The sequence below is a fragment of the Lemur catta genome, chromosome 11, assembly GCF_020740605.2.
Source record: "Lemur catta isolate mLemCat1 chromosome 11, mLemCat1.pri, whole genome shotgun sequence".
Classification (NCBI taxonomy): Eukaryota; Metazoa; Chordata; class Mammalia; order Primates; family Lemuridae; genus Lemur; species Lemur catta.
In genome coordinates this window covers 2,217,717-2,231,145 of record NC_059138.1, presented here as the reverse complement: position 1 = coordinate 2,231,145, position 13,429 = coordinate 2,217,717, and the positions used below count along the sequence as shown (strand labels likewise).

Here is a 13,429-nt window from a genome sequence, read left to right as displayed (position 1 = left end):
GTGTCCCCGCGCCCCTGGCCTCCGCGCGGCCTCCGGGACCAGCTGGCGCACGGCCGCGCCTGTCCCGCGGAGCCCGGAGAGTGCAGCGGGACCCTCCGGCCACCGCCTCCGCCCGGCCCGGGTCAAAGAGCACCCTCGCCCTTGGTAACCGAGACAAAAACTTCGGGGCCGTCTAGACAGGTCAAGGTGCAGGATGCCGCGTCCCCGCGGCTCCTTCCGGAAGGGGCGTGGAGCCGCCAAGGGCACCGGGACCGCAGCCCGCGGCCTTTGCGGGCTTTCCCCTCTCCACCCTCTGCTGATCAAAGTAGGAAGTTTGCATGACAACCGCAGAGAAAGGGGCTGAATCGCAAATGAACTCGATTTCTGCAGTGTTGATATGTCCAGCCTCCATTGTCCCCTTTCAGGCGCAGTATGAGCCCTTCCGGTGCCAGCGACCGCGCGGCATTCACAGGCGCTCGGGGCGCACAAAGGGTCTCCGCGCTCCACCGCCATCTGGCCGCAAATCTGATCTGCCGAGCGGCAGCATTGACTTGAAAGCGGGTGGTGGGTGTCGTTTGTGTTCTTTGAGTCTAGGGCCCATTATAACCCACCCCGGTATCACCGCTGCCGGCCCCCAGTTGCAATAAGGAGCCAACTTTGTAAAAACATTTGAAAAGAGACCTGGGAAGAGGGCAAGTAAGAGAATCCATCAGCCGCACCTACCACGTGCACAGGTAATGATACCGCTCGTCCGCCCCCAAAACTGCTTTCAGGGCCCATGCATTCAAATTTGCAGCTAAATACTTTATGGAACTAGAATTTAGCACCCCATTTACTTACTAAAATATCAAGTTTTTTAAGCTCATAGTGTCTTAATTTTTTAAAATGTCTGCAGTCAAAAACTGTAACATAAGTGGCTCTAAGTGCACGCTGCAAACACGAGTTGCACTAATCTGTGCTTCGACCACTGCTTGCAGGCAGTGTCGGCTGTAAAACACATGCAACGCACAATACACAGATTCACAAACAAAACTGAAAATCTGTTATTAATTTACAGAAACTAGGGATTAAACATGTATTCGCCACTGGAAAAAGTATAAAATGCAGAGATAAATTCTTAAATTACAATTAATCAACGCAGATCATTAACAGAAAGATTATGGGGTGCCCCACCATGCGTGTGTTTTAAGTGTCCTACCCTTATCTGGTACGTACACAAGATACTCACAGTAGTTTCTGGATGTCCACAGAACAGCATTTTACTTGAAAGTGAAGAGTAGAATCTTTCTTTTAAAAAATCTAACTATAATCAAGAAATTCATCATCTCTGCCCTCCCTCCCTCCCCTCTCTTTCCCCCATCTGCAAAGTAAACACACTTGACGATTGGGGGATGGGGAAGACAGAGGTGCCAGGAGGGTGAGCATCTGATGGCTGGGAGGGGGCTTCTAGAAACTCAGCCCTCCTGGAACACCAAACTCCCTCCTAATATAACACGTAGTTCACCTTGAGTAGAGGCCACTCTAGAAACTATTTTTAAAAATTGGCCAAACATTATGAGCTGTTTGTAAAAATTGCTGAGCATAAAAATTTTGAGTGAAATTATGATGTTCATGTGTGGAAGTCCCTTCACAACCTACTTCCTGGCATTCTGAAAACAGTCCCCCATGTTAAAACTTTCCACCAAACAGTGGATTGTTTTTCTTATTTTGAAAGTATAATTTTACATGTTTGAATATAGTACTACTGTGCCTATATTAACACAAATATGTTATTTCAATGGATCAACGTGTGAATTTCTGTAATTTTGTAAGTCTGTGAAGGCTGGCTGGCTTTCTGATGTAGGTAGCTCACCTTTGGAGTAAACATTCTTTAAAAGTAGAAAATGTTCGCTGGTGGATAATAGCTCAGAAGAACACTACATGACAATGTTCACTAGACACAGGACGGGGAACACAGCCAATATGAGCTAGTAGAGTTCATTTTACAGAAGATTAAAAAAAGTGTTTGATCTTAAAATCCCAAAGCATCAGATTTTTTGAGAAAATATTTAAGAAAAAGATGCTTATACATTGCAGCTCTTTATACATTAAAATGTACATTAAAATGTAGAGTTTAAGGTGATACTGCTTAGCTAACTACCTTCAGTAAATTTAAAGATTGTTCATAGAGTAATTGAGCCTCTCCCCCCTTAAAGTGTTTTGATTATAAGAGTGCAGTAGGTATTGGGACAAGTGGAATAAAACCAAGTCTTCCTTTCTGTGCTGTGCAGATTTTGAATAGTACTTGTCAATAAAGCATCTCCCATTGTAATCTTACAGGAGTGCTGCCTCCGCCCCCAAGGACGGTCTCAGAGATACTAACCTCATTACAATATGAATGAAAAGGGCTGCCATCCTCCGGTCAGGGGAAACCCGAGTCACTGGCACACAGTTTTCTTATCTGCCATGGCTTTTACCCACGGACTTGTTAGGGACAAGTTACAGATATGAAAATGATCCCTGAGAATCTCATTACTATCTTGGAGGACCCCTATCAAAATAAACCCTAACTTTTCCCAATTTTGGAACCCACCTGTGACTCCAAAGCAAACTCTGTATATGTAGTGTCTTTTCTTCCACCTTTAGGTTTGCTCCAACTGCGTGTTGTTCCATGAGCAGTGGACCGGGCTGGCAGCGCCCATACCCCAGCGTTAAAATGGAAGAAAGTAGTCGAAAGTTCTGGCTTTGGTTTCTCTAGAAAACCAGGGCTCAGGAGTTTATTACAGACCACTATGATAGCACTTTAATAACAGCCAATTACAGGGTGTTGCCCATGCTTGTTCATTACTGTGTCTCTGTTAATCTTGTGGTAAATTTCTTGCCTGATAGCTATTGCAATCGGGCAGGAATACATTATGTTACAGCGCACAATTGGACGTGCAAACTCCCATTGTGGTGTGTCTGTCTCTGCCATTACAGTCTGACAATCGCCAATAAACTTCACTCGTCTTTATCACTAGTTTGGAGTGTCCTGCAGATATGAAACCAGTACTTAACTTGTTTAGTGACTGATAATTAATTTCACGTTATTGCAAAGATTTTCTTTCTAGAGGTTTAGTTAATGTAAAATTTTAATTGCATTGTAGCAAATATTGCACCTAGTTTAATCACTAACTTTTCATCCATAAAAATTGAAATCACTGCTGATATTAGTTAAAAGTCAATATTTAGAAGTGAAAATTCAAAGCTCCTTTGCTCTAGGCTACAACAGGGGAAGTATGAATTCAGAAACTCTTGTAAGCTGATGAGATATGTAATTAGCTTTTATGTTAATTGACTGCTATGAGTTTGTTGTATGACACTTCTTCATATAATATGCAAATAGCATTGACTGTTTAGTTTTATTAGACAATATAATTAGAAATCCAAAGGAGCTCATTTCTATGAGGAATAATAAAGGTTGATAAATTTCCAGTGTTCTGTATATCAGAAAAAATGAATCGCATCTGGACTTAATCAATAAGAGAGATTTTAGGTAGCCTTTTATGGGGAGCCAAAAACAGCTAATGTGTAACAGAATTAACATTAGTGTTTCCAGTTACCATAAATTCTGTTTAAACAGGTGAATTTGTGCTATCCATAAAACCTTGGAGGAAAAATAAAAAGATTTCAGTACACTTGACCACAAACAACATAGTATGTTTATGAAAGTAACATCCAAATTTTGCCTCCTATAATTTGAATAATGGAAATAAGTCATTTATTTTGCCAGTGTTTCTTATTACTTATAGACATACATCAATCATGTATATGCTTAGGTTGTAAAAATAATAGTAATAAAAGTAAGAACAATGTGATTTTAGAGGGAAATTTTTTACAGAATTCAATCACATCTTTTTATTCTGGAGCCTATTTTCAACTTAGTGACAAAACAGAAAAAAATGCATGATGGATCAGCATTAATGATTTCCAAAGAGGGGGTCCTCTAGCTCAATTTTACTTTTTCCTGAAGTTATAAAACACTTTCCTTTCATTGTTGAATACAAAATTGTCACTGCCATTTGGTTTCCCATTTTAAAAAGTATTTTGCTAGTTAAAAAAAAACAACTCTTTAATTTTCAAACACTTTAGGTAACATGAAAAAAAAATACAACTACGCACATGAAAAAGGCTACAAATTTTCACCCTCTGTTTAAAATCTTCTCAGCAAGGACTTTGGGCACCTGATTCACACTGCGCTGCTGGGCTTTGCCCTCCGGTCGGCACAGCTAGGAAGGATTTCGCTGGTTTCGGAAAAGCGTGTAACAGGAGAAAGTGCGAGAGGCTGAAAGGACGGAGGCGGCCGCCTTGCAGCATGCGGGAGCACGACGTGAATTCACTCATTCGTTCAACAAATATTTACTGGGCCCTTCTGGTGTCAGATTAATACACTTCCCTAATTCAGACTTTTTAAAAAAGGGCTTTTCCGTGATTCAGCATGAAAATTAAAATAAAATTTTTGAAAAAGAACATGTGCCCAGTGGCGGTCCAAGCAGCATCAGCTGATGGTGACCTAACCCTTTGTGTATGAACTGAGCTAAAGATTACTTAAATACAATCCCGTTTCCGTATCTTACAGTCTTCTGCCCAAGAAGTATCTGCCCCTTTCACCATCTTGCTACTGAAAACACAAAGGTTGGGGAGTGGTTACCTGTTTAAAACCACCTCTGCAAAAACACTTCCCAAAATAAAAAAGGTGAAAAGTCCCATTTGGGGGATCTATTAGGGCACCTTCCAACTCTGTCTTCTGAATACTTGTGGGCAGATGGCAAGATCTCCCTGCGAAACGTTGGACACCTACGAGGGAAAAGGGGAAATGAACTGGATGACGACTGGAAACTGCGGGCGCGCCGTGGCGCGCGCGCACAATCACGCGCGCGCACAGCAAACCACGCGCACATGCGTGCACGAGGGCGCGCGGAGGCAGGGATTATGCGGGAGCGGCCCGCTGGCCTCGTAGCTGACAGGCAAACCAGAAAGCATTGTATGGCTGCTGGGTGGGGTCGGGGACAGCTTCAGCCAGAGTGGTTGAGGGTTTGCTGACACAGTGCTCAACCTGCCCCACCGTCCGCTCCCTGGGCGATGCCGCAGGAGCCCGGCCCACAGCTCGGGAGAGTCCCTGCGCGCCGGGCCTCCACGCCGCGGCATCCCGGTCTCCGCCCAAGCTCCCAGGGACCCTTCCACATCCTAAGAACCGGCGTGAGTGACTCCAGTGGCCCAGACACAGCGCCAGCCTGCAGACCCCTGCGGCAGGAAATTTGGCACCGCCTGCGTGAGCCAGGGAACCACACTCCAGGGGCCTGGGGACAGCAGGCTTCCACGACGTCAGTCCCTCACGTCCTATCCCAAAACACAGGCTTGAGCGACGGACAGGGACCAAACTGCCTGGGGAGTCACTCGGGGGAATGGGATGTGCCACGACTTCTTGGAGGCTCTGTCTATCCAGGTAGGTTTGTGTTGGTGACCGAAAATGCTAGGAAAGAGGAGAAAAATCTAGAACTCGGATGAACGGAGGCCTTTCCCCAGTAGGGAGGACAGAGCTTTTTCTCAAGAAACATTCCTCATTCCTTGGTTCCTTGTGGCTAGAAAGACAGTTCCTTCTTTAAAAACATTTTCCAGTTGGAAAGGGTAGCATAGTCATTTTAATAAAATGACTTTTTTTCTTTTGGGTAGATGCCCAGTAGTGGGATTGCTGGATCTACTTCTAGTTCTTTGAGGAATCTCCATACTGTTTTCCATAGAGGTTGTACTAATTTGCAGTCCCACCAACAGTGTATAAGCATTCCTTTTTCTCTGCATCCACACCAGAATCTATTGTTTTTGGACTTTTTAATAAAAGCCATTCTAACTGGGGAAAGGTGATATCTCATTGTGGTTTTAATTTGCATTTCCCTGACAATTAGTGACGTTGAGCATTTTTTCATATGTTTATTGGCCATTTGTCTATCTTTTTTGAAAAGCTTCTGTTTATGTCTTTTCACTTTTTAATGGGGTTGTTTGTTTTTTCCTTGCTGATTTGCTTGAGTTCTTTGTAGAATCTGGTTATTAGTCCTTTATTGGATGTGCAGCTTGTAAATATTTTCTCGCATTCTGTAGGTTGTCTATTTGCTCTATTATTTACATAGCTGTGCAGAAAGCTTTTTAATTTAATCAAGTCCCATTTACTTATTTTTGTTGTTGCTGTGATTGCCATTGGGGTCTTCTTCATAAGTTCTTTGCTTAGGCCGATATCTAGAAGAGTTTTTTCAGCATTTTCTTCTAGAGTTCTTATGGTTTCATGTATTACATTTAAGTCTGTTATCCGTCTTGAATTAATTTGTGTGAGTGGGGAGAGATACAGATCCTGTTTCATTCTTCTGCATGTGGCTATCCAGTTTTCCCAGCACCGTTTATTGAATAGGGTTTCTTTCCCCCAGTGTATATTGTTGTCTGCTTTGTCAAAGATCTGTTGGCTGTATATGGATGGTTTTATATCTGGATTCTCTGTTCTGCTCCATTGGTCTATGTCTCTATTTTTGTGCTAATACCATGCTGTTTGGGTTACTACAGCCTTGTAGTATAGTTTGAAGTCTGGTAATGTGATGCCTCCAGATTTTTTCTTTTTGCTTAAGATTGCTTTGGCTATTCAGGCTCTTTTCTGGTTCCAAACAAAGCGTAGAATTATTTTTTCTACATCTGTGAAATATGACATTGGTATTTTGATGGAGATTGCATTGAATCTGTAAATAATTTTGAGTAGTATTTGAGATGTTTTGGGGTAAAATTTACCTTATTCTATCCCAAAACACAAGTCTTGAGTGTGACAGGACAAGTGTTTTTAGCCCCCACTCCCCAGATGAGGACCCTGGGTGGAAGGGCTTGCCCGTGATGGGGCCACACACCCTCAGCCGGGGATCCCCCTCTACATTCCCACCCCCACAGCAGCACAGACCTTAGGGGTTGACAGAACCTGGGAGACCCCAGAGTAAACTCCTCACTTTTCAGACGAGGAGACTGAGGCACAGAGAAGACATCATGGGCAGAGCCGACGGATGCCCGGCACAGTGGGCTCCTGACCGAAGCCTCTCAGGCATCTAGAATGCTCTGCGACCCGCCACAGCAACTGGTACCTTGGCCGAGCCTGGCAGAGTGGGAGGATCTTAATGGCAGGACAGGGTCCCCTTCCTCAGATCACAGAGCCTCAGAACTGATGTCCTGTCCCCAGGAAATTTCCTCATCCCAGATGATGATCCAGCCACTTCCTCGGCCCCGCTGGGCACGCTGCGTCTCCCCTGGTGCCTGGCCCTCCTAGAACCGTACCTGCCCTCCTGGAAGCCTCCGGTGGAGCTGTGGCAGCGTCGCCTCTGCTACCTGGGAGATGCGGTCACCGCTGTGTGATTGGGGCACCCGGTCTCTGCCACACAGGCTGCCCTGCCACCCTGGCCTTTCACTCGGAGACCCGGCCTGCCGGTCCTCAGAGCATGCCATCTCCTAGTCTACTTCTCAAGGACTGGCTGATGCCATGTCAGGTAGGGCCACTGTCGGGGGCTGAGTTGTGTCCCCCCAAAATCCATATGTTGAAACCGTAAGCCCCAGTACCTCAGAAAGGGATGGCATCTGGAGATGGGTCTTTAAAGAGGTGATTAAGGTTAAATGCAGTCATTGAGGTGGGACATTTTCCAATGTGACTGGTGTCCTTGTAAGAAGAGGAGATTAGGACACAGACACACACAGAGGGTCGACCCTGCGAGGACACAGGGAGAAGACGGTGTCGACATGCCCAGGAGAGAGGCCTCAGGAGGAGCTGAACCCGCCAACACCTCCATGCCGACCTCCAGCCTCCAGCCCCGTGGGAGATGCGTTTCTGTCGTCCGCGGTCCGCGTTGCGGGCCTTGGTGGGGCAGCCCCGCGCAGACCACGGCGGCCTCCGGCTCCAGCCCGCTGGCTGCGGCCAAGCCCAGGGAACCGAGCCTTCACCAGGAGTGGACGGCTGGGCTCCCAGAGAGCCCGGACGCCCGGGGAGATGGCTGCCAGGCCAGCCTCACGCCAGCAACACGAAGGTGCCGCCTGACCGCGCCTGCGCGTTCCTGCGACTGAGCCTCCACGCTTCTCCCGGCAACACGGCGACGCTGGGGGCCCGGGCCTGGCCTGCTCACACCCCCAGATTCTAGTCTAGCGTCCTTTATCTGCTGACCACGGACGGGGACGGCTTCATCTCCCTGCCTTACAGCGTCCTCTTCTGTAAAAGCGGGTGATGATAACCCTCACACCCCTGTTTCTGATCAGGCCGAGTGATTGACAGGAAAACCCTTCAAAGCTTCTGCGCGGTACAGAGGGGGAAGCCTTACTCTTGTCTTCTCTGATGGGCCGTGATTGTCTTACATTTTAAACACCTTGGAACTGACACAAATTTAAGAGGCACGGAGTGATTTTTGTCTTCTTCTGATAAGGGAGGAGAGACATCATCCCTCATGTGTCTGAGACGTGGGCACACCGGTCACCTGCGTCAGTGTGGCTTGAAGTGTGTGCCTGTGCAGCCCTTTCTGTCCACCCCCTCTCTTCCCATCTCCCCAGATCTGTGAGCCACTGGGCAGCTCGAGCCTTAGTACTCAGAGTGTGGTCCGCGGACCAGCAGCAGGGCTTCTCCGGAACTTGCCAGTAACTCAGAGTCCCAGCCCAGCCAGACCTACCACCTCCCCAGTGACCTGTGTGCACAGACACGTTGGGGCAGCGCAGGGTTAGGAGCAGGATGATGATGAGTGGGTAGCTACTTGAGTCGACTGTCTCAGTACCTGCTTTCGTGCTTTATCTAGAAAGAGCATGATGCATGAACCAGAGAAGGACCATTCGGTACCAAGAGCTTCTGATTTGCAGCCTTGTCCTTAAGAGCACAACGTTGGGATGAGCTGAAGAAGATGCCGCAGTTCTCAGACCCCAACAGTATAAAGACAGCACGTTTGGGAGAGCCAGACGCTCCCACACCGCGATGGGTGCTGGATTCGATGGGACACCGTGTCGTTAATCAGAAAACACAGCTCAAGGGTGGAGATGTGTCCCTGATGCACAAAGAGAACTGGGAGAAGCAGAGAAGGACAAGTGGTATCTCAGCAGTTCCTGGCACCTGTCTTAAGAGTACGATCTTTTCTCATGTGACAGAGCTGAACATTTTCCCAAAATTATTGAGATCATTCTCCGGGTCATTATCTTCTCCCCTGCATTTCTGGGCAGGCGGGTGGCTGTGTCTGGGCTTCCGCACTGCCAGGGCTGTGATGGAGGCGCTTCAGGACGGAGCAGCCGGTGTGACCACGAGTCCCTCTGCGTGGGCCGCCGCAGCAGCACACCCTCAAGGAAGAAATGCCAGGAAGAGGAACGGGTCGAGTTTTCTCCAACCCACCAAATCCAGGCCATTCTAGAGCCAAATCCAACCCATTTAGAAATGGTTTTTAACACTTAAGATATTGTATCTTCCAGCTCAGAAGTTTCCTCTTCTCCAAAATACCCAATTTTGAGCAGGTTGTGACCAGACATGTTATTGCTTCGGGTGGAAAAGGGCTGGGTCATCCAAAACTCTTGAAGAGTTGGAAGAGACCCCCATGCCTCAGGGGCTAGGAGGGGGTCACCTGTGACTTCTCCGATTGTCTAACGGCGCCTGGCAGTTCTGTACTGGCCTCAAAAGAATGGGTGTAAAATGTAAAGAGCTGATTGAGACCAAACCCAACCTGTATCAGTGGCAAAGAAAAAAGAGACTGTTAAAATTAATAAATCAGTGTTGTTCTTGCTAAATAAAATCCTTTTCTTTTGTTTCGTTTACCTCAATTAGGGCCACGAGTGTCCATGAGTTGCCATGAAACAGTATGTTCACAAGCTAAGCATTCAATAAAATGCTATTTTTACTCAAGTAATGGACTTCAAAAGTTGGAGTAAGAATGCTCCCCCCACAAAGCCCCTGAAGAGAAAAAATCTCAGTCTAGCGTTCTTCCAGGTCTGAGCATCCTCAAGCCGTCCAGGACAGGTGCGGCCGGGCTCGGTGGCTGTGGAGGCCAAGTGTGCTCCGTAAACTCCACTCAGGAGTCCTGAGCCGGGGGCTGAGGGCAGCAAGAGCAAGTGGTGTCTCCCAGGGGGCAGGACCAGGTGTCTTCACAAGCAGGGGCCAAGGAGTGACAGAGGAAGAGACACGCCAGAATAGAGAGTCTAGTACAAGTCATCGACCTAAATGCTGAAACTCCCACACGCGGCCAGTTTCCTGAGCACCTACTATGTGCTAGGCATCGTGCTGGACATGAGGATACAGCAGTGAACAAAACGAGGGGGTTCCTGTCCCCCCAGGACTCGTGGCCCAGACTGAACCCACACCGGGAGCACGTGGCCTTGGGAGCAGCCTCACTCTAGCGCAGGGTTCCTGGGCGCCGCCTGTTTGCTAAGATGGGTGAACTGAGATTGGTTTTTACTTTTATAAAGGGTGGAAAAAGGTCAAAAGAATAACATTTCATGACTCATGACCATAATGTGAAATTCAAATTTCAGCCTCTGTAAATAGAGTTTTGTGGACGCAGCCGTGCCTCTCCATTTGCATGCTGTCTGCGGCTGAGTGGAATGGCGGGGACAGGGCCCTGGAGCTGGAGAAGCCACCAGACCCCTGCTCCAGGTGCCCTCCGTCTGCTTTGCAGTGTGCGCCAAGCATGGCCCCGCCCTGTGCATGACGTCACCCTGCCTGGCAGGTGCCCACCTGTGTGGGCAGGTGATGGCTCCTCGGACACAGGCCTCCCATGACTCCTGCCCCCGCCGTAGTCGCCTCCCTGTCTCTGGACACCAACAGTGCTTTTCTCCTAGAGGATGTACACGTGCACACACGTACACACACGTGCACACACACACAGTGAGAAAGCCCCAGCCCCCAAATGGGGAGAGGAGCTGCCTCTACCCAGGGCTGCGTTTCTGCCTACTGGCATCTACCAAGCCTTCCGGGCCGCGTGCCAGGAATGTGGCTTTGCAGACATCACAGCCGGCGAGGTGGGTATTACCAGCTCACATCGTTGGCTCAGAGAAACACCCCAGGCAGGGGCAGCCGGGCTGCGACTGATACCCCAGGCTGTTCCTCTGCCCATGCCACCACGTGGCCGGCGCCTTGGTGGACACACAGTAAGGGCCCATTGACTTGCATTCCTCTTGACCTCTATCTTTGGGCCCGTGGTGGGTGGTGACAGCAACGCCAGGGTGCCCTGCCATCTCCACCCCTGCTCTGGTCCATACCACAAGGCTGGCAGCCCCATCTCACTTCACGGGGGAAAAACGCACCCTCCGAGAGGGTGGGGCTCTGGCCCAAGGTCACAAAACTACGTGCCGCAGCCACAAGATGAGCTGGGTCTATGTGATGCCAGATCGCTTCCCTGTGTGTGAGCGGCCCGAGGCAGTGAGCAGCTTCTCAGCTCCATGGAGGTGCTGGGCACCTCCGCGGCCCTCGAAAGAGCTACCTGCCCCTGTCCACGCTGCCGTGCACACTCTCCGGCTGCTCCTGCGGCACACCAGCCACATCTAGCACCAGGCAGGTTCCCCTACCGTCACGGATTCTAGAACAATCAGCATCATAGAACACAGTCTCCCCTCTCGGGTATCTTTCCCCAAGAAAACCTCCATGTCACCCTCCTGCCAACGCTCTGTGGAAAGAACCATTTGGAAACAGCCGACTCCAAGCTGCGGCCGCTAAACCGAGCCCCCTCTGCACCCCCGGGGAGGCGTGCTGTGCCGCGTGACTTAGGGCTCCTTTGTCCTGGGGGGGACAGTGCGATCCTCTAAGCACATCCCATTATCCTCCGTTCTTTACCCGATTTGTGGCTTCAAACAATTCTTATTCAGTGGAATATGCAGCAATTAACAGAACTAGGGATTTATTAAGGATAAGTCATGCCAGACAGTTTTGACAGCTTGTTTTGAGTGTGACAGAATTACAGATTCCGAGGTTCGATGCATTATGTATTTAGACTTGTGTGCAGCCTCTGACACCAGGCTTGTGAAATTGTTCCTGCCGAGTGGTCGGAGCCAGCCGGGATGAGCACAGTCTCAGGCACTGGCACCTGACTCGAAGGACGAACGGCATCAGCCCGCACCCAGACGTGGTCGGAGTGGTGGGAAGGGAGGGGTGTTTCGTGACGGGGCATAGAGGTCAATGTTAGGGTTTATTTCCCGTACCACGTTCGTTATTGCTCTGGAGAGAGGGCGTGTGGCCGGCCACCAGGGCTGCGTGGGAGAGTGGGGGTGCCAGTCCCCTGGCGCTGGCCTTACCCTGCTGCTGCTTAGCAGCTTCCAAACAGGAAGAGGCCGCAGAGGGGCCAGAATAGCAACAGGGCTGGGTGTGTCCCTCCGGCCCCCATTGCCCAAAAACACCCCACAGGAAGGCACAGGGGGGAACCTCAAGGAATCAGAGGGTGGGGAGAGTCCCAGGGTGTCGAGCAGTGAAGTCTGCTGTTGGGCGAACTGTGTCCCCAAAGAGACAGGTCCTAACCCCAGTACTTGGGAATGTGACCTTACTCAGAAAAAGGGTCTTTGCAGATATAATTATTTAAAATGGGGTCATATCCGGTCAGGATGTGTTCTAATCCAGCGTGGCCGGTGTCCTTGGAAGGAGAAGAGAAGAGACACAGGTACATGCAGAGGGAAGGTGGTCTGTGACTGCGGAGGCAGAGGCAGGGGTGCCACATCTCCAGTCCAGGAACACCAAGATGGCGGAAAGCGTCATGGAATAGTTTCCTCCAGAGCCTCCCAAAAAGACCCAGCCCTGCCAGCGCCTCAGTTTCAGGCTTCTGGGCTCCCGAACAGTCAGAAAACAAGTTCTGTGTAAGCACCAAGCGTGTAGTGCCTTGGTATTGCAGCCCTAAGCACCGACACAAGACTGGTTTCAGACATGCAGAATTAATGAATGGAGTCCAATGGCCCCACCTTCCACCTCAAGGCTAGAGGTGGAGTGGTAAACTGAGGCACTCTGAAGGCCGATGTGCAGAGAGTACATTTATTTTCCCTCCAAGATACAAGTGACAAAAGAGGGGGTTCCTACCCTCCACGGGGCCCAAGGAGAGATTCAGGCATTTAGGTGGCAGCTAGCACAGCCGTTGGCAGAGAGCGGCACTCAGTCACATCTCTTGTTTGTATTTATAAAGTGAAACACACGCATCACCAGCGCTTGGTTAATGAACCCCAATTCGGTGCTAAGCTGCTAAAGTTTTTAATTCTCTGCAATCACGTCATACCCTCTGATAATTTTTTTTAATGTGTTCAGGAGTGGTGAGTCATCTGTTTTCTTTCTTCTCCCCGGGACAGGGTAGCATTTACGCTTTTTATATGCCCAAATTCTAAAAGCAATGTCCCCCTTTCAAACAGAATATCTGGTTTATCACAACATCATGACTCCACTTATGTTATTTTTGCTGTTACTGGTTTTCAAGTTCGTCCCATTCTGTAA

At 48.9% G+C, this 13,429-nt stretch overlaps 1 protein-coding gene across 1 annotated transcript in view; it reads right to left on the bottom strand.

Moving 5' to 3' along the window:
- The window catches only part of CNPY1 (canopy FGF signaling regulator 1), a 34,431-nt gene that overhangs the window by 6,521 nt on the left and 14,481 nt on the right, over positions 1–13,429 (bottom strand).